At 54.3% G+C, this 22,325-nt stretch overlaps 1 protein-coding gene across 5 annotated transcripts in view; it reads left to right on the top strand.

Annotated features, from left to right (window-relative positions):
• LOC132381857 (tubulin polymerization-promoting protein family member 3-like) overlaps positions 1 to 22,325 on the top strand; it is a 39,827-nt gene that overhangs the window by 4,220 nt on the left and 13,282 nt on the right. Inside the window, exon 1 of one of the 5 annotated variants that reach the window (XM_059951505.1) lies at positions 2,772 to 2,791. The exons of 1 other annotated variant lie outside the window; for it this stretch is intronic. The gene's annotated coding sequence lies outside the window, so the exon portion shown is untranslated. Of the gene's footprint in view, positions 1 to 2,771; positions 2,792 to 3,419; positions 3,572 to 5,657; positions 5,678 to 6,756; positions 6,825 to 22,325 lie in introns of those variants that run through there. 3 more of the 5 variants (XM_059951506.1, XM_059951507.1, XM_059951504.1) reach the window with 3 other exon arrangements.

The following is a 22,325-nucleotide window of genomic DNA, read 5'->3' as shown; positions in this document are numbered from 1 at the left end:
TACACTGACCGGTGTCCCTCAGTCCTTCTCCCTCAGGGGGATATCTGTACACTGACCAGTGTCCCTCAGTCCCTCTCCCTCAGGGGGATATCTGTACACTGACCGGTGTGCCTCAGTCCCTCTCCCTCAGGGGGATATCTGTACACTGACCGGTGTCTCTCAGTCCCTCTCCCTCAGGGGGATATCTGTACACTGACCGGTGTCCCTCAGTCCCTCTCCCTCAGGGGGATATCTGTACACTGACCGGTGTCTCTCAGTCCCTCTCCCTCAGGGGGATATCTGTACACTGACCGGTGTCCCTCAGTCCCTCTCCCTCGGGGGGGGATATCTGTACACTGACCGGTGTCCCTCAGTCCCTCTCCCTCAGGGGGATATCTGTACACTGACCGGTGCCCCTCAGTCCCTCTCCCTCAGGGGGATATCTGTACACTGACCGGTGTCTCTCAGTCCCTCTCCCTCAGGGGGATATCTGTACACTGACCAGTGTCCCTCAGTCCCTCTCCCTCAGGGGGATATCTGTACACTGACCGGTGTCCCTCAGTCCCTCTCCCTCAGGGGGATATCTGTACACTGACCGGTGTCTCTCAGTCCCTCTCCCTCAGGGGGATCTCTGTACACTGACCAGTGTCCCTCAGTCCCTCTCCCTCAGGGGGATATCTGTACACTGACCGGTGTCCCTCAGTCCCTCTCCCTCAGGGTGATATCTGTACACTGACCGGTGTCCCTCAGTCCCTCTCCCTCAGGGGGATATCTGTACACTGACCGGTGTCTCTCAGTCCCTCTCCCTCAGGGGGATATCTGTACACTGACCCGTGTCCCTCAGTCCCTCTTCCTCAGGGGGATATCTGTACACTGACCGGTGTCTCTCAGTCCCTCTCCCTCAGGGGGATATCTGTACACTGACCGGTGTCTCTCAGTCCCTCTCCCTCAGGGGGATATCTGTACACTGACCAGTGTCCCTCAGTCCCTCTCCCTGAGGGGGATATCTGTACACTGACCGGTGTCTCTCAGTCCCTCTCCCTCAGGGGGATATCTGTACACTGACCGGTGTCCCTCAGTCCTTCTCCCTCAGGGGGATATCTGTACACTGACCAGTGTCCCTCAGTCCCTCTTCCTCGGGGGATATCTGTACACTGACCGGTGTCCCTCAGTCCTTCTCCCTCAGGGGGATATCTGTACACTGACCAGTGTCCCTCAGTCCCTCTCCCTCAGGGGGATATCTGTACACTGACCGGTGTCTCTCAGTCCCTCTCCCTCAGGGGGATATCTGTACACTGACCGGTGTCCCTCAGTCCCTCTCCCTCAGGGGGATATCTGTACACTGACCGGTGTCTCTCAGTCCCTCTCCCTCAGGGGGATATCTGTACACTGACCGGTGTCCCTCAGTCCCTCTCCCTCGGGGGGGGATATCTGTACACTGACCGGTGTCCCTCAGTCCCTCTCCCTCAGGGGGATATCTGTACACTGACCGGTGCCCCTCAGTCCCTCTCCCTCAGGGGGATATCTGTACACTGACCGGTGTCCCTCAGTCCCTCTCCCTCAGGGTGATATCTGTACACTGACCGGTGTCCCTCAGTCCCTCTCCCTGAGGGGGATATCTGTACACTGACCGGTGTCCCACAGTCCCTCTCCCTCAGGGGGATATCTGTACACTGACCGGTGTCCCTCAGTCCCTCTCCCTCAGGGGGATATCTGTACACTGACCGGTGTCCCTCAGTCCTTCTCCCTCAGGGGGATATCTGTACACTGACCGATGCCCCTCAGTGCCTCTCTGCCTCATCTTTTCCATATATTCCTGTTTTTTGTTTCTTTCTGCTATTTTTATAGTCTTTCCTGGAATCAGGAATCAGTGTGATGGAGTGTGTTTGTTTGTGACACCTTATTTCAGTGGCATCTCTCTCGCTGACTCCCTGTCAGCTGTTGTTCATTTTGCTCCGCCTCAATTCCTTTCCCTTCCTACCGTCTCCTCCTTCCCCCACTCCCTCCTGCCCTGCTCATTCCCCTCTCTTCTCCCCACTACCACTCTCCCTTTCCTCCCTCACATCCCTTCCTCCACAGTCTCTCCCCACACTTTGGGCTACCCTCTCCTTCCACACTCCCCTCTCCCCTCTCCGCACCTACCTCCCTCTTTCACTCTGCTTTTCTCCTTGCTCACTCTCCCCACACTACCCCTTCCCCCCTCACCTGCCTTCTCCTTTCCCACTCATTCCCCCCTCCCAACTCCCTTCTCCCTTCCCTCTCTCTGCCTTCCCGTTTCCTTCCTCCTTCTCCTCACCTCATTCCCCCTCTCCTTCCCTAACTCTCCAGCTGAGCCCCTCTCCCCTCCCTCTCCTTCAATACCTTCTCCCCATTTCTCCGCCTTCCCTCCCCCATTCCCTCTCTCACCCCCTCACTCTGTCTCTCCTCCATTCTCTCCCTTCTCATCCCAACCCCCTGAATTTCCCCTCCCCCTTGTCAAACACCACCGTCCTGCCAAGGGGCAACAAAGATGCAGTTGTCTGCCTCCCGTGAGGAGTCAGGCAGCCGGGGCCGGTACCCCTGGGGGGGAGTGTCGTGTAATGCGGGGCTTCCCCCTGACATCATCCCTCTTCCCACACAATGGCTCGTCTGTCTGAAGGAAGAAGAACATACAGAGCCTCCTATCCTGAACGACAGCTGTCCCCAGCGCCCTCTCTGTTCAAACACCACTCACACCCATCACTTTCTTATCAACACAGCGCGGTACGGAAGCAGAGAGACCCACGCGTCCAAGAGCACGATTGACCGGAGGACAAGGAGGCGGGCAGAGAGGGTAAATGAGAGGGGAGCAGAGTGCTGTTCTTAGCGAGGAGAAATGGGGACAAAAGTCAAAGGTGGTGCAATACTTGTACAGGGTGCTGGGTTTAACCTATCGAATGGCGAGAGAGTAGATTTGGAGAGGGTGTCCCCCATGGTGGGGAAGTGTAAGACTCAGAGTAGGGGGGCGGCCATTTAGAATGGAGACGGGGAGGAATTCTCCAGCTGGAATGTTGAATTCGTTGTCACAAGTGTCCGTGGGTTACTGGGTATATTTAAAGCAGAGTTAATAGATCCCTGCCTGGTCAGGGTGTGAAGGCATATGGGGAGAAGGCAGGAGATTGGGGCCGAGATGGATCTGACATGGTGAAATGGCGGACCAGACTCGATGGGCAGAATGGCCTGATTCTGCTCATATCCTATGGTCTTAATTGCTCTATTGTCACGTGTACCGAGAATACTTTATAAAATTTTACTTTAATACAGCGTGGAATAGGTCTTCCCGGCCCTTCGAGTCCCCCACTAGCCTATTCGCAGGACAGTTTGCAATGACCAATTAGCCTACCAGGCTGGAAGTCTTTGGACTGTGGGAGGAAATCCACACGGTCACAGTGCGAACGTTCAAACTCCTTACAGGCAGCAGCGGGAATTGAGCCCGGGTCTCCTGCACCGTAAAGTGTTTTGCTAGTCACTACACTACTCCGCAGCCTATAGAAGGAGATCGAGCAAAGAACTTTCATCTTGAGTGCCACCCAGTCAGATTATTCCAGCCGAAGAAGAAAAAAAAGAATTAAACGTAAGCGCTGAAGAAGGGTCCTAGCCCGAAACACCAACAGCTTATTCATTTCCATAGATGCTGTCTGACCTGCCCAGTTCCTCCAGCATTTGTGTGTGTTGCTCAGGATTTCCAGCACCTTCCGAGCCTCCTGTGTTTATGATTTGCAGAGAATAATCTTGCAATTGCAGAGGGATGCACGTGCAGGCAGAGAAACAAGGGCTGTGTCGGTCTAGTTTTTGTCCTGTGTCATGTAACACCATGGTCCTGAAAAAACGTTCTCTCGTTTTTACAATGTACTGTACCAGCAGTCATGGTGGAAATGACAATAAAAGTGACTTGACTTGATTATTCTCACCTTCCGCATGGGTCCCCTCCCCCTCCCCTCTCTCCAATGGTCCTATCAGATTCCTTCTGCTCCAGACCTTGATCTTGCCCACCCACCTGGCTTCACCCATCACCTTCCAGCAAACCTCCTTCCCCTCTTCCCACCTTTTCTGCTCTGGCATCTCCCCACTCCCTCCTCGGTCCTGAAGAGGGGTCTCGGCCTGAAACGTTGACTGTCTACACATTTCCATAGATGCTGCCTGACCACCTGAGTTCTTCCAGAGTTTTGTTTGTGTTGCTTCGGACTTCAGGCCCGTTCTCACGTTGATGGGTCCTCGATTTCCTTGCTGCTTTCTGAGGGGTGGGGAAGGGTCACAGAGACTGTGGGGGGGGGGCTGGTTTCTGTGATGAGCTGAGCTGTGTCCACAGCACTGCAGTTTCCTGGGGTCAGGGGCCGGAGCCGAGATTCTGTTACGATGCTTTCCCTGGTGCATCTGTGGGCCACAACAGGAGCATTGCGGACAGCGACAGTCTCCTCACTGAGGGGAGAGGGTGCCAGGGGTGCTTTACCGCAACAGAAGCTGGTAGAGGTGGGTTGTCACGTGAAGGGAGATCGGACAGGCTGGGGGGGGGGTGTCCGAGGGGCTGAAACACACTGAACCCAGAGGGGTAGGGGTGGGGGCAGACCCAGGGTGAGGCTCCCTCCACACCGTCCCGTCACACACTCCCAGGGACAGGGCCAGACACAGGGTGAGGCTCCCTCCACACCGTCCCGTCACACACTCCCAGGGACAGGGTCAGACTCAGGGTGAGGCTCCCTCCACACCGTCCCTCGCACACTCCCAGGGACAGGGTCAGACACAGGGTGAGGCTCCCTCCACACCGTCCCGTCACACACTCCCAGGGACAGGGTCAGACACAGGGTGAGGCTCCCTCCACACCGTCCCGTCGCACACTCCCAGGGACAGGGCCAGACACAGGGTGAGGCTCTCCCCACACCGTCCCGTCACACACTCCCGGGGATAGGGTCAGACACAGGGTGAGGCTCCCTCCACACCGTCCTGTCACACACTCCCTCCACACCGTCCCGTCACACACTCCCAGGGACAGGGTCAGACACAGGGTGAGGCTCCCTCCACACCGTCCCGTCACACACTCCCAGGGACAGGGTCAGACACAGGGTGAGGCTCCCTCCACGCCGTCCCGTCACACACTCCCAGGGACAGGGTCAGACACAGGGTGAGGTTCCCTCCACGCCGTCCCGTCACACACTCCCAGGGAGAGGGTTAGGGAGATAGACAGGTTAGACACAGACTAAACCAGAGTAACGAGGGCTACTTTTCAGCCTGTGAGTCTGAGAGGGTGGTGAGGGTGCGGAACAAGCTGCCAGCACATGTGGTGGACGTGAGCTCAATTTCAACATCTGAGAGAAGTTTGGATAGGTACATGGATGGTAGGGTTATGGAGGACTCTGGTCCCAGTGTAGGTTGATGGGAGTAGTTCAGCATGGACTAGATGGGCTGACGGGCCTGTTCCTGTGCTCTATTTTTGTATGACTCAGCGACCTGTGCTGTGTCACACAGGATGTGAGTGATTCACATTGGATGTGAACGTTGGGTGTCATGATCAGTAAATCTCGAAATGATCCGATCTATAGTGGTGCTGTGCATTGCAGAGTCCACACCCGGCTCTCCGTCAGCTGGCTACGATGCAATGGGATGGCAGTTAAAGATGGGACTCCAGGGAGTGCTGTTGGGCACAGGGACCCTGGGGCACGGGCCACAGAGAGAGGCAGTGCAGGTAGGTGAGGAGTCGAAACAAGCAAATGAGACACCGGTCTATTTCTGCTCTGGCGTAGAATATAAAAATTGGGAAGTTGTGTTACAACTTTGTGAAGCTCTGACGTGACCGTACCAGCCTGGTCACCGTGCTACAGGGAGGAGGTGGTTTCACTGGAGAGAGTACAGACGTGATTTTTTTCTCCCCTTCCCCCTACCCACCACTTCCTTATTGTGCCTTCTTCCCCTTCACTTCCAGCACTAATGAAGCGTTGGCTGCTCATATTCCCCTCCGTAGGTGCTGTCTAACCTGCTGTGTTCCGCCTGCTTTCTGTCTGTCCAGCATCTGCAGGATCTCTGGTGGGGTACTTGGGTGGTAATGACTGTTTACCCTGGAGCGAAGGAGGCTGAGAGAGGTTTATAAAACCACAAGGTGTGGGAAATTAAGAACTCCTTTAACACGAGAGATCCTTCAGATGTTGGAAATCCAGAGCAATAAACACACAGAATGCCTGAAGAACTCAACCGGTCAGAACTTATTTTCTAAGGTGAGGTACCGGAGCCCGAAGATTCACTCCCACCGTTTTAGGATCAGCTTTTCTCCCCCCTGAAATCAGATTTCTGAACGGTCCAGGAACCCATGAACACTACCTCATAGTTCCTCTTCTGCACTTTAGTATTTTTATTTCTTGGACGATAAGGCCATAAGGCAAAGGAGGAGAATTAGATGTCGCGCCTGCTCTGCCACTACATCACGGCTGGTTTACTTTCCCTCACTACCCCGTTCCGCTTCCTCACCTAATCTCTTACTAATCAGGAACCTATTAACCACTATCTTAAATATACCCGATGACTTCCACAGCCGTCCACGGCAATGAATTCCACAGGTTCGCCACCTGGCCAAAGAAACGTCAGCTCACTTCTTTTCTAAAAGGACGTCCTTCTATTCTGAGGCTGTGACCTCTGGTCCTGGACTCTCCCACGAATGGAAAGATCCTCACCACACCCACTCTACCACCTCCTTTCAATGACATCTCGCCTCATTTTTCTTCTCGTGACTTAATAGTCATTTATTTTATGTTTTGCTCTGCACTGTTGCTACAAAACATTTCTCAATATTCTTCAGTGATAATGACCCGGATTCTGATGAGAAGTCAAGAGGGTTTAAGGTGAGACAATGTTTGTGGGGGCAGCAGAGCCTGGAATGTGGTTCCTGGGGGAGCGTGGAAGCACAAACCACACAATAGCGCTGGTCTCCTCTGGTCACCGGCCCTCCTGAGGTAGAGTGGGGATGCAGAATCTGGACCTGCGACCTCAACGTCCCTCGGCAGCTCCCACCCCCCGCCCTCACTCACCCCTGATGAAAGAGCCTTGCCCAGCACGTCCAGTCATTGCCTCGCAGAGGGGGAACCTTTTGCCTTCCTTCTCCACGACCCACAAGGCCAGAAAATAGGGGGCGGAACTAGGCCATTCGGCCCATTGTCTGCCCATCCCCCGATTTTTATTTTTTCACTCCCATGCTCCCCATAGCCCTTAACCCCCTCACCAGTCCGGAGCCCATCAATCTCTGACCAGGCGTCCTCTGCCACGCTTTGCACAGATTCACCACCCTCTGGCTGAACATTCCTCTTGGTCTCAAAACTGAAGGGTGTCCCAACCATCTTCTCCACGTCCATTCCACAGGCGTTTCAGCTTCTCCGAGACTTCCCTTCACCCTTCTGACCCCCAGGATAATCATTGCAAATCTCCACTGGAGCCTCAGCAGGGTCAACCCACGCTTCCTTTGAACTGCGGCACAAACGCGGTCTGACTAACCCACCATTCCTTAGAACTGGGGCACAAACGCGGTCTGTCTAACCCACCCTTCCTTAGAACTGGGGCACAAACGCGGTCTGTCTAACCCACCCTTCCTTTGAACTGGGGCACAAACGCGGTCTGACTAACCCACCCTTCCTTAGAACTGGGGCACAAACGCGGTCTGTCTAACCCACCCTTCCTTAGAGCTGGGGCACAAACGCGGTCTGACTAACCCACCCTTCCTTACAACTGGGGCACAAACGCGGTCTGACTAACCCACCCTTCCTTACAACTGGGGCACAAACGCGGTCTGTCTAACCCACCCTTCCTTAGAACTGGGGCACAAACACGGTCTGACTAACCCACCCTTCCTTAGAGCTGGGGCATAAACGCGGTCTGACTAACCCACCCTTCCTTAGAACTGGGGCACAAACGCGGTCTGACTAACCCACCCTTCCTTAGAACTGGGGCACAAACGCGGTCTGACTAACCCACCCTTCCTTAGAACTGGGGCACAAACACGGTCTGACTAACCCACCCTTCCTTAGAACTGGGGCACAAACGCGGTCTGACTAACCCACCCTTCCTTAGAACTGGGGCACAAACACGGTCAGACTAACCCACCCTTCCTTAGAACTGGGGCATAAACGCGGTCTGACTAACCCACCCTTCCTTAGAACTGGGGGATAAACGCGGTCTGACTAACCCACCCTTCCTTACAACTGGGGCACAAACGGGGTCTGACTAACCCACCCTTCCTTACAACTGGGGCACAAACGGGGTCTGACTAACCCACCCTTCCTTAGAACTGGGGCACAAACGGGGTCTGACTAACCCACCCTTCCTTAGAACTGGGGCACAAACGCGGTCTGACTAACCCACCCTTCCTTAGAACTGGGGCACAAACGGGGTCTGACTAACCCACCCTTCCTTAGAACTGGGGCACAAACGCGGACTGACTAACCCACCCTTCCTTAGAACTGGGGCACAAACGGGGTCTGACTAACCCACCCTTCCTTAGAACTGGGGCACAAACACGGTCTGACTAACCCACCCTTCCTTAGAACTGGGGCACAAACGCGGTCTGACTAACCCACCCTTCCTTAGAACTGGGGCACAAACGCGGTCTGACTAACCCACCCTTCCTTAGAACTGGGGCACAAACGCGGTCTGACTAACCCACCCTTCCTTAGAACTGGGGCACAAACGCGGTCTGACTAACCCACCCTTCCTTAGAACTGGGGCATAAACGCGGTCTGACTAACCCACCCTTCCTTTGAACTTGGGCACAAACACGGTCTGACTAACCCACCCTTCCTTAGAACTGGGGCACAAACGCGGTCTGACTAACTCACCCTTCCTTAGAGCTGGGGCACAAACACGGTCTGACTAACCCACCCTTCCTTAGAACTGGGGCACAAACACGGTCTGACTAACTCACCCTTCCTTAGAGCTGGGGCACAAACGCGGTCAGACTAACCCACCCTTCCTTAGAACTGGGGCACAAACGGGGTCAGACAAACCCACCCTTCCTTAGAACTGGGGCACAAACGCGGTCTGACTAACCCACCCTTCCTTAGAGCTGGGGCACAAACGAGGTCTGACTAACCCACCCTTCCTTAGAACTGGGGCACAAACGCGGTCTGACTAACCCACCCTTCCTTAGAACTGGGGCACAAACGGGGTCTGACTAACCCACACTTCCTTAGAACTGGGGCACAAACGCGGTCTGACTAACCCACCCTTCCTTAGAGCTGGGGCACAAACGCGGTCTGACTAACCCACCCTTCCTTAGAACTGGGGCACAAACACGGTCTGACTAACTCACCCTTCCTTAGAACTGGGGCACAAACGCGGTCTGACTAACCCACCCTTCCTTAGAACTGGGGCATAAACACGGTCTGACTAACCCACCCTTCCTTAGAACTGGGGCACAAACGCGGTCTGACTAACCCACCCTTCCTTAGAACTGGGGCACAAACGCGGTCTGACTAACCCACCCTTCCTTAGAGCTGGGGCACAAACGAGGCCTGACTAACCCACCCTTCCTTAGAGCTGGGGCATAAACGCGGTCTGACTAACCCACCCTTCCTTTGAACTGGGGCACAAACGCGGTCTGACTAACCCACCCATCCTTAGAGCTGGGGCACAAACGCAGTCTGACTAACCCACCGTTCCTTAGAACTGGGGCACAAACGCGGTCTAACTAACCCACCCTTCCTTAGAACTGGGGCACAAACGCGGTCTGACTAACCCACCCTTCCTTAGAGCTGGGGCATAAACACGGTCAGACTAACCCACCCTTCCTTAGAACTGGGGCACAAACACGGTCTGACTAACCCACCCTTCCTTAGAACTGGGGCATAAACACGGTCAGACTAACCCACCCTTCCTTAGAACTGGGGCACAAACGCGGTCTGACTAACCCACCCTTCCTTAGAACTGGGGCACAAACGCGGTCTGACTAACCCACCCTTCCTTAGAGCTGGGGCACAAACGCGGTCTGACTAACCCACCCTTCCTTAGAACTGGGGCACAAACGCAGTCTGACTAACCCACCCCTCCTTAGAACTGGGGCACAAACGCGGTCTGACTAACCCACCCTTCCTTAGAACTGGGGCACAAACGCGGTCTGACTAACCCACCCTTCCTTAGAACTGGGGCACAAACGCGGTCTGACTAACCCACCCTTCCTTAGAACTGGGGCACAAACGCGGTCAGAGTAACCCACCCTTCCTTAGACCTGGGGCACAAACACGGTCTGACTAACTCACCCTTCCTTTGAACTGGGGCACAAACGCGGTCTGACTAACCCACCCTTCCTTAGAACTGGGGCACAAACGCGGTCTGTCTAACCCACCCTTCCTTAGAACTGGGGCACAAACGCAGTCTGACTAACCCACCCCTCCTTAGAACTGGGGCACAAACGCGGTCTGACTAACCCACCCTTCCTTAGAACTGGGGCACAAACGGGGTCTGACTAACCCACCCTTCCTTAGAACTGGGGCACAAACACGGTCTGACTAACCCACCCTTCCTTAGAACTGGGGCACAAACGCGGACTGACTAACCCACACTTCCTTAGAACTGGGGCACAAACGCGGTCAGACTAACCCACCCCTCCTTAGAACTAGGGCACAAACACGGTCTGACTAACCCACCCTTCCTTAGAACTGGGGCACAAACGCGGTCTGACTAACCCACCCTTCCTTAGAACTGGGGCATAAACGCAGTCTGACTAACCCACCCTTCCTTAGAACTGGGGCACAAACGCGGTCTGACTAGCCCACCCTTCCTTAGAACTGGGGCACAAACACGGTCTGACTAACCCACCTTTCCTTAGAACTGGGGCACAAACGCGGTCTGACTAACCCACCCTTCCTTAGAACTGGGGCACAAACACGGTCTGACTAACCCACCTTTCCTTAGAACTGGGGCACAAACGCGGTCTGACTAACCCACCCTTCCTTAGAACTGGGGCATAAACGCGGTCTGACTAACCCACCCTTCCTTAGAACTGGGGCACAAACGCGGTCTGACTAACCCACCCTTCCTTCGAACTGGGGCATAAACACGGTCTGACTAACCCACCCTTCCTTTGAACTGGGGCACAAACGCGGACTAACTAACCCACCCTTCCTTAGAGCTGGGGCACAAACGAGGTCTGACTAACCCACCCTTCCTTAGAACTGGGGCACAAACGCGGTCTGACTAACCCACCCTTACTTAGAACTGGGGCACAAACGCGGTCTGACTAACCCACCCTTCGTTCGAACTGGGGCATAAACACGGTCAGACTAACCCACCCTTCCTTAGAACTGGGCACAAACGCGGTCTGACTAACCCACCCTTCCTTAGAACTGGGGCACAAACGCGGTCTGACTAACGCACCCTTCCTTAGAACTGGGGCATAAACACGGTCAGACTAACTCACCCTTCCTTAGAACTGGGGCACAAACGCGGTCTGACTAACCCACCCTTCCTTAGAGCTGGCGCACAAACGCGGTCTGACTAACCCACCCTTCCTTAGAACTGGGGCACAAACGCGGTCTGACTAACTCACCCTTCCTTAGAACTGGGGCACAAACGCGGTCTGACTAACCCACTCTTCCTTAGAACTGGGGCACAAACGCGGTCTGACTAACTCACCCTTCCGTAGAACTGGGGCACAAACGCGGTCTGACTAACTCACCCTTCCTTAGAACTGGGGCACAAACGCGGTCAGACTAACCCACCCTTCCTTTGAACTGGGGCACAAACGCGGTCTGACTAACCCACCCTTCCTTAGAACTGGGGCACAAACGCGGTCTGTCTAACCCACCCTTCCTTAGAACTGGGGCACAAACACGGTCTGTCTAACCCACCCTTCCTTAGAACTGGGGCACAAACGCGGTCTGACTAACCCACCCTTCCTTAGAACTGGGGCACAAACGCGGTCTGACTAACCCACCCTTCCTTAGAGCTGGGGCACAAACGAGGCCTGACTAACCCACCCTTCCTTAGAGCTGGGGCATAAACGCGGTCTGACTAACCCACCCTTCCTTTGAACTGGGGCACAAACGCGGTCTGACTAACCCACCCTTCCTTAGAGCTGGGGCACAAACGCAGTCTGGCTAACCCACCGTTCCTTAGAACTGGGGCACAAACGCGGTCTAACTAACCCACCCTTCCTTAGAACTGGGGCACAAACGCGGTCTGACTAACCCACCCTTCCTTAGAGCTGGGGCATAAACACGGTCAGACTAACCCACCCTTCCTTAGAACTGGGGCACAAACACGGTCTGACTAACCCACCCTTCCTTAGAACTGGGGCATAAACACGGTCAGACTAACCCACCCTTCCTTAGAACTGGGGCACAAACGCGGTCTGACTAACCCACCCTTCCTTAGAACTGGGGCACAAACGCGGTCTGACTAACCCACCCTTCCTTAGAGCTGGGGCACAAACGCGGTCTGACTAACCCACCCTTCCTTAGAACTGGGGCACAAACGCGGTCTGACTAACACACCCCTCCTTAGAACTGGGGCACAAACGCGGTCTGACTAACCCACCCTTCCTTAGAGCTGGGGCACAAACGCGGTCTGACTAACCCACCCTTCCTTAGAACTGGGGCACAAACGCGGTCTGACTAACCCACCCTTCCTTTGAACTGGGGCACAAACGCGGTCTGACTAACCCACCCTTCCTTAGAACTGAGGCACAAACGCGATCTGTCTAACCCACCCTTCCTTAGAACTGGGGCACAAACACGGTCTGTCTAACCCACCCTTCCTTAGAACTGGGGCACAAACGCGGTCTGACTAACCCACCCTTCCTTAGAACTGGGGCACAAACGCGGTCTGACTAACCCACCCTTCCTTAGAGCTGGGGCACAAACGAGGCCTGACTAACCCACCCTTCCTTAGAGCTGGGGCATAAACGCGGTCTGACTAACCCACCCTTCCTTTGAACTGGGGCACAAACGCGGTCTGACTAACCCACCCTTCCTTAGAGCTGGGGCACAAACGCAGTCTGACTAACCCACCGTTCCTTAGAACTGGGGCACAAACGCGGTCTAACTAACCCACCCTTCCTTAGAACTGGGGCACAAACGCGGTCTGACTAACCCACCCTTCCTTAGAGCTGGGGCATAAACACGGTCAGACTAACCCACCCTTCCTTAGAACTGGGGCACAAACACGGTCTGACTAACCCACCCTTCCTTAGAACTGGGGCATAAACACGGTCAGACTAACCCACCCTTCCTTAGAACTGGGGCACAAACGCGGTCTGACTAACCCACCATTCCTTAGAACTGGGGCACAAACGCGGTCTGACTAACCCACCCTTCCTTAGAGCTGGGGCACAAACGCGGTCTGACTAACCCACCCCTCCTTAGAACTGGGGCACAAACGCAGTCTGACTAACACACCCCTCCTTAGAACTGGGGCACAAACGCGGTCTGACTAACCCACCCTTCCTTAGAGCTGGGGCACAAACACGGTCTGACTAACCCACCCTTCCTTAGAACTGGGGCACAAACGCAGTCTGACTAACCCACCCTTACTTAGAACTGGGGCACAAACGCGGTCAGAGTAACCCACCCTTCCTTAGACCTGGGGCACAAACACGGTCTGACTAACTCACCCTTCCTTTGAACTGGGGCACAAACGCGGTCTGACTAACCCACCCTTCCTTAGAACTGGGGCACAAACGCGGTCTGTCTAACCCACCCTTCCTTAGAACTGGGGCACAAACGCAGTCTGACTAACCCACCCCTCCTTAGAACTGGGGCACAAACGCGGTCTGACTAACCCACTCTTCCTTAGAACTGGGGCACAAACGGGGTCTGACTAACCCACCCTTCCTTAGAACTGGGGCACAAACACGGTCTGACTAACCCACCCTTCCTTAGAACTGGGGCACAAACGCGGACTGACTAACCCACACTTCCTTAGAACTGGGGCACAAACGCGGTCAGACTAACCCACCCCTCCTTAGAACTGGGGCACAAACACGGTCTGACTAACCCACCCTTCCTTAGAACTGGGGCACAAACGCGGTCTGACTAACCCACGCTTCCTTAGAACTGGGGCATAAACGCGGTCTGACTAACCCACCCTTCCTTAGAAGTGGGGCACAAACGCGGTCTGACTAACCCACCCTTCCTTAGAACTGGGGCACAAACACGGTCTGACTAACCCACCTTTCCTTAGAACTGGGGCACAAACGCGGTCTGACTAACCCACCCTTCCTTAGAACTGGGGCACAAACACGGTCTGACTAACCCACCTTTCCTTAGAACTGGGGCACAAACGCGGTCTGACTAACCCACCCTTCCTTAGAACTGGGGCATAAACGCGGTCTGACTAACCCACCCTTCCTTAGAACTGGGGCACAAACGCGGTCTGACTAACCCACCCTTCCTTCGAACTGGGGCATAAACACGGTCTGACTAACCCACCCTTCCTTTGAACTGGGGCACAAACGCGGAGTGACTAACCCACCCTTCCTTAGAGCTGGGGCACAAACGAGGTCTGACTAACCCACCCTTCCTTAGAACTGGGGCATAAACACGGTCAGACTAACTCACCCTTCCTTAGAACTGGGGCACAAACGCGGTCTGACTAACCCACCCTTCCTTAGAGCTTGGGCACAAACGCGGTCTGACTAACCCACCCTTCCTTAGAACTGGGGCACAAACGCAGTCTGACTAACCCACCCCTCCTTAGAACTGGGGCACAAACGCAGTCTGACTAACCCATCCTTCCTTAGAACTGGGGCACAAACGCGGTCTGACTAACCCACCCTTCCTTAGAACTGTGGCACAAACGCGGTCAGAGTAACCCACCCTTCCTTAGACCTGGGGCACAAACACGGTCTGACTAACTCACCCTTCCTTAGAACTGGGGCACAAACGCGGTCAGACTAACCCACCCTTCCTTTGAACTGGGGCACAAACGCGGTCTGACTAACCCACCCTTCTTTAGAACTGGGGCACAAACGCGGTCTGTCTAACCCACCCTTCCTTAGAACTGGGGCATAAACACGGACTGACTAACCCACCCTTCCTTAGAGCTGGGGCACAAACGGGGTCTGACAAACCCACCCTTCCTTAGAGCTGGGGCACAAACGCGGTCTGACTAACCCACCCTTACTTAGAACTGGGGCACAAACGCGGTCTGACTAACCCACCCTTCCTTCGAACTGGGGCATAAACACGGTCAGACTAACCCACCCTTCCTTAGAACTGGGGCACAAACGCGGTCTGACTAACCCACTCTTCCTTAGAACTGGGGCACAAACGCGGTCTGACTAACTCACCCTTCCTTAGAACTGGGGCACAAACGCGGTCTGACTAACCCACCCTTCCTTACAACTGGGGCACAAACGCGGTCTGACTAACCCACTCTTCCTTTGAACTGGGGCACAAACGCGGTCTGACTAACCCACCCTTCCTTAGAGCTGGGGCACAGACACGGTCTGTCTAACCCACCCTTCCTTAGAACTGGGGCATAAACGCGGTCTGACTAACTCACCCTTCCTTAGAACTGGGGCACAAACACGGTCTGACTAACCCACCCTTCCTTAGAGCTGGGGCACAAACGCGGTCTGACTAACCCACCCTTCCTTAGAACTGGGGCACAAACGCGGTCAGACTAACCCACCCTTCCTTAGAACTGGGGCACAAACGCGGTCTGACTAACCCACCCTTCCTTTGAACTGGGGCACAAACACGGTCTGACTAACCCACCCTTCCTTAGAACTGGGGCACAAACGCGGTCTGACTAACCCACCCTTCCTTTGAACTGGGGCACAAACACGGTCTGACTAACCCACCCTTCCTTAGAACTGGGGCACAAACGCGGTCTGACTAACTCACCCTTCCTTAGAACTGGGGAACAAACGCGGTCTGACTAACCCACTCTTCCTTAGAACTGGGGCACAAACGCGGTCTGACTAACTCACCCTTCCTTAGAACTGGGGCACAAACGCGGTCTGACTAACCCACCCTTCCTTACAACTGGGGCACAAACGCGGTCTGACTAACCCACCCTTCCTTAGAACTGGGGCACAAACGCGGTCTGACTAACCCACCCTTCCTTAGTACTGGGGCACAAACGGGGTCTGACTGACCCACCCTTCCTTAGAACTGGGGCACAAATGGGGTCTGTCTGACCCACCCTTCCTTCGAACTGGGGCATAAACACGGTCTGACTAACTCACCCTTCCTTTGAACTGGGGCACTAACACGGTCTTACTAACCCACCCTTCCTTAGAACTGGGACACAAACACGGTCTGACTAACCCACCCTTCCTTAGAACTGGGGCACAAACGCGGTCTGACTAACCCACCTTTCCTTAGAACTGGGGCTTAAACGCGGTCTGACTAACCCACCCTTCCTTAGAACTGGGGCACAAACGCTGTCTGACTAACCCACCCTTCCTTAGAGCTGGGGCACAAACGCAGTCTGACTAACCCACCCTTCCTTAGAGCTGGGGCACAAACACGGTCTGACTAACCCACCCTTCCTTTGAACTGGGGCACAAACGCGGACTGACTAACCCACCCTTCCTTAGAACTGTGGCACAAACGCGGTCTGACTAACCCACCCTTCCTTAGAACTGGGACACAAACGCGGTCTGACTAACCCACCCTTCCTTACAGCTGGGGCACAAACGCGGTCTGACTAACTCACCCTTCCTTAGAGCTGGGGCACAAACGCGGTCTGACTAACCCACCCTTCCTTAGAACTGGGGCACAAACGCGGTCTGACTAACCCACCCTTCCTTAGAACTGGGGCACAAACGCGGTCTGACTAACCCACCCTTCCTTAGAACTGGGGCACAAACGCGGTCAGACTAACCCACCCTTCCTTAGAGCTGGGGCACAAACGCGGTCTGACTAACCCACCCTTCCTTAGAGCTGGGGCACAAACGCGGTCTGACTAACCCACCCTTCCTTAGAGCTGGGGCACAAACGCGGTCTGACTAACCCACCCTTCCTTAGAACTGGGGCACAAACGCGGTCTGACTAACCCACCCTTCCTTAGAACTGGGGCACAAACGCGGTCTGACTAACCCACCCTTCCTTAGAACTGGGGCACAAACACGGTCTCACTAACCCACCCTTCCTTTGAACTGGGGCACAAACGCGGTCTGTCTAACCCACCCTTCCTTAGAACTGGTGCACAAACGGGGTCTGACTAACTCACCCTTCCTTAGAGCTGGGGCACAAACGCGGTCTGTCTAACCCACCCTTCCTTAGAACTGGGGCACAAACGGGGTCTGACTAACCCACCCTTCCTTCGAACTGGGGCATAAACACGGACTGACTAACCCACCCTTCCTTAGAGCTGGGGCACAAACGGGGTCTGACAAACCCACCCTTCCTTAGAACTGGGGCACAAACGCGGTCTGACTAACCCACCCTTCCTTAGAACTGGGGCACAAACGCGGTCTGACTAACCCACCCTTCCTTAGAACTGGGGCACAAACACGGTCTGACTAACCCACCCTTCCTTAGAGCTGGGGCACAAACGCGGTCTGACTAACTCACCCTTCCTTAGAACTGGGGCACAAACACGGTCTGACTAACCCACCCTTCCATAGAGCTGGGGCACAAACGCGGTCTGACTAACTCACCCTTCCTTAGAACTGGGGCACAAACACGGTCTGACTAACCCACCCTTCCTTAGAGCTGGGGCACAAACGCGGTCTGACTAACCCACCCTTCCTTTGAACTGGGGCACAAACACGGTCTGACTAACCCACCCTTCCTTAGAACTGGGGCACAAACGCGGTCTGACTAACCCACCCTTCCTTACAACTGGGGCACAAACGCGGTCTGACTAACCCACCCTTCCTTTGAACTGGGGCACAAACACGGTCTGACTAACCCACCCTTCCTTAGAACTGGGGCACAAACGCGGTCTGACTAACCCACCCTTCCTTTGAACTGGGGCACAAACACGGTCTGACTAACCCACCCTTCCTTAGAACTGGGGCACAAACGCGGTCTGACTAACTCACCCTTCCTTAGAACTGGGGCACAAACGCGGTCTGACTAACCCACTCTTCCTTAGAACTGGGGCACAAACGCGGTCTGACTAACTCACCCTTCCTTAGAACTGGGTCACAAACGCGGTCTGACTAACCCACCCTTCCTTACAACTGGGGCACAAACGCGGTCTGACTAACCCACTCTTCCTTTGAACTGGGGCACAAACGCGGTCTGACTAACCCACCCTTCCTTAGAGCTGGGGCACAAACACGGTCTGACTAACCCACCCTTCCTTAGAACTGGGGCACAAACGCGGTCTGACTAACCCACCCTTCCTTAGAACTGGGGCACAAACGCGGTCTGACTAACCCACCCTTCCTTAGACCTGGGGCACAAACGCGGTCTGACTAACCCACCCTTCCTTAGAACTGGGGCACAAACACGGTCTGACTAACCCACCCTTCCTTAGACCTGGGGCACAAACGCGGTCTGACTAACCCACCCTTCCTTAGAGCTGGGGCACAAACGCGGACTGACTAACCCACCCTTCCTTAGAACTGGGGCTCAAACGCGGTTTGACTAACCCACCCTTCCTTAGAACTGGGGCACAAACGCGGTCTGACTAACCCACCCTTCCTTAGAACTGGGGCACAAACGCGGACTGACTAACCCACCCTTCCTTAGAACTGGGGCTCAAACGCGGTTTGACTAACCCACCCTTCCTTAGAACTGGGGCACAAACACGGTCTGACTAACCCACCCTTCCTTAGAACTGGGGCACAAACGCGGTCTGACTAACCCACCCTTCCTTAGAACTGGGGCACAAACGCGGACTGACTAACCCACCCTTCCTTAGAACTGGGGCTCAAACGCGGTTTGACTAACCCACCCTTCCTTAGAACTGGGGCACAAACGCGGTCTGACTAACCCACCCCTCCTTAGAGCTGGGGCACAAACGCGGTCTGACTAACCCACCCTTCCTTAGAACTGGGGCACAAACACGGTCTGACTAACCCACCCTTCCTTAGAACTGGGGCACAAACACGGTCTCACTAACCCACCCTTCCTTAGAACTGGGGCATAAACACGGTCTGACTAACCCACCCTTCCTTAGAACTGGGGCACAAACGCGGACTGACTAACCCACCGTTCCTTAGAACTGGGGCACAAACACGGTCTGACTAACCCACCCTTCCTTAGAACTGGGGCACAAACGCGGACTGACTAACCCACCCTTCCTTAGAACTGGGGCACAAACGCGGCCTGACTAACCCAACCTTCCTTAGAACTGGGGCACAAACGCGGTCTGACTAACCCACCCTTCCTTAGAACTGGGGCACAAACGCGGTCTGACTAACCCACCCTTCCTTAGAACTGGGGCACAAACGCGGTCTGACTAACCCACCCTTCCTTTGAACTGGGGCATAAACGCGGTCTGACTAAGCCACCCTTCCTTAGAACTGGGGCACAAACGCGGTCTGACTAACCCACCCTTCCTTTGAACTGGGGCATAAACGCGGTCTGACTAACACCTTAGAATTGGACTCAGAATTAACCTATTACTGTCACGTGTCGGAGAGACACTGAAAGTTTGTTCATGCAGAGCAGATCTCGACACAGTGCAAGGTAAAACAAGAACGGAATAAAGTGTGGACAAAGTAACTTTGTCAGTCCTGACGAAGGGTCTTGACCCGAAACGTCGACAGTGCTTCTCCCTATAGATGCTGCCTGGCCTGCTGTGTTCCACCAGCATTTTCTGTGTGTTGTTGTTAATGTCGACTGTGCTTCTCCCTATTGATGCTGCCTGGCCTGCTGTGTTCCACCAGCATTTTGTGTGTGTTGCTTGAATTTCCAGCATCTTTAGATTTCCTCGTGTTTGCACAGAATGAAGTGTAACAGCTGGAGAGAAAGAGCAGTGCAGGGAAACATTAATCTGCAAGATAACGAGGTAGCTTTTGAGATCAAGAGTCTCGGTGTTGTAGGAGAGATTCATTCATTCCTTTAGGAAGGATGTGGAAGCATTGGAGAGAGTACAGAGGAGATTTACCTGGAGCTGCCTGGTTTAGACGATATGCATTATGATCAGAGGTTAAGGGAGCTGGGGCTTTTCTCTCTGGAGGATGGGAGGAGAGGTGTACAAGATATTAAGAGGAATAGACAGAGTGGACAGCCGGCGCCTCTTCCCCAGGGCACCACTGCTCAATACAAGAGGACATGGCTTTAAGGTGAGGGGAGGGAAGTTCAAGGGGGATATTAGAGGAAGGTTTTTCACTCAGAGAGTGGTTGGTGTGTGGAATGCACTGCCTGAGTCAGTGGTGGAGGCAGATACACTAGTGAAGTTTAAGAGACAACTAGACAGGTATATGGAGGAATTTAAGGTGGGGGGATATATGGGAGGCGGGGATTAAGGGTCGGCACAACATTGTGGGCCGAAGGGCCTGTAATGTGCTGTACTATTTTATGTTCTATGTTCAATACGTTTTAGTCCTCTCAAAACAAATGCTAACATTGCATTGGCCCTGCTTACCACCGACTCAGCCGGAACGCTAGAGTCCAAACCGGAGTCTGGTTACTTTACAACTGACAATTGTGTCATTTGGTGGCAGCAGAACAGTACAATATGCACCAGACTTCGCAATAAGCAAATGATCAAACAGCACCAAAAGGGAGCAGAATAGAGGAGGTTTATTTAATCAGACACATGAGCCATGTAATACCCCCAAATTAATCTTAGCCTGACCTCAGGACAATTTACAATAAGCTGTGTGTCCTCAGGCTCCTGCACCTCTTCCCTGATGGAAGGATTGAGAAGAGGGGATGGTAGTAATGAGAAGAAGGGCGGTGAGGGTCTTTAGTGAGGGTCCGCCTTTTGAAGGTGCCCTTGACACTGGGGAGACTAGCACCCGTGATGGAGCTGTCCGAGTTTACGACTTTCCACAGCTTTCCCTCATCCTGCACATCGGGGCGTCCGTACCAGGCGCTCCCGTTCCCCTCGAGGGAATCCTGTACGGGGACTCCCGAGTCCCTTTATCCCTGCGATTTCAGAACTCCCTCACCACGGTCCACACCTTTCCTCTTCTTACCAAAGTACGTGGCCCCCAGACTTGCCCACGCTGGGTTCCAATTGCCACTTCTCTGCCCACTCTGCCAATGATCCCATGGCCCTCTGCAGATCCCCAGCCTCTGCCGGACTCCTTGAGACCGTACGGCATGGGAGCAGAATTAGGCCATTCAGCCCATCAAGCCTGCTCCGCTATTTCATCATGGCTGACATTTAATGCCCTCTCCCCGTAACCTTTGTCGCCCTGACTAATCAAGAACCGATCAACCTCCGTTTTAACAGACTGGTCCTCCTTTAGCAATGAATCCCACAGATTCACTACCCTCCGGCTAAAGAAATTCCTCCTCTTCTCTGCTCTAAATGGATATCCCGGGGCAGTGCCCTCTGGTCCCAGAGAAACATCCTCTCCACAATCCACTCTGTCAAGGCCTTTCAATATTCATCAGCTTTCAATAAGATCCTTCCTCATTCTTCTAAACTCCAGTGAGTGCAGGCCATAAAACACTCCTCTCACATTAACTCTTTCATTCCCAGAATCATTCTCGTGAACCTCCTCTGGACCCTCTCCAACGACAGCACATTTCTTTCTTTGGATGAGAGGCCGGAGGCTGCTCACAATATTTCCAGTGCGGTCAGGCCCACACCTTTTCTTCATGGGATCGTCTGCGCACTTGGCTGCAGTGGCACCGAAGGTCCCTCCTACCCCAGAATCGCCCCTCTTGTGAGAGCAGGTGTCCGGAAACCCCACCTGGGAGCACATTGAAACAGGCCACGCGGAGGCCATTGAGACGCGGGGGAGGGGTACAAGCCATTGGATCCGACTGCCCCTCCTCCGGGCTGTTAGGTGAAGCCCCGGGAGTCGGGAAAGAGAGACCCACCAAGCCAAAGGGGGCAAGAAGCTCCATTTAGATGGGGGGGGGGTGGTTGACTCTCCCCTACGTCCAGTCTCAGGGGGATGGGGAAGTACACAGGTAACAGCAGGACCCATGCAGGGAGGTGTTGGGGGTCGAAGACGACTCCCTGAAAGAGGATGTTCAGGCAAAAACTTTCTTTAAGTATGTCTGAAATATATTTAATGAGGCAGAGAATCCCACGGATAGATTACTCTCTGCAAAAAGCAGCTCTTCCTCATTTCCGTCCTAAAGCTTGTCCCCCATGGGGCCATATCCCTATAGTTCTGGACTATCGTGGCTGCCACAGGCATGATGGGCAGAAGGGCCTGCTCCTGTAATCTTGTATGTTCTACAAACACAAAGGCAATGAGCAAGCTTGTTAGTCCTTTGGTCACTGTTGTGGCCTTGGAGACGTAACATGGAGCATTCAGCGCA

Source organism: Hypanus sabinus, chromosome 26 (genome assembly GCF_030144855.1).
Source record: "Hypanus sabinus isolate sHypSab1 chromosome 26, sHypSab1.hap1, whole genome shotgun sequence".
NCBI lineage: Eukaryota > Metazoa > Chordata > Chondrichthyes > Myliobatiformes > Dasyatidae > Hypanus > Hypanus sabinus.
Note: the sequence above shows the minus strand (reverse complement) of the source record. Positions and strands in the feature narration are given on the sequence as shown.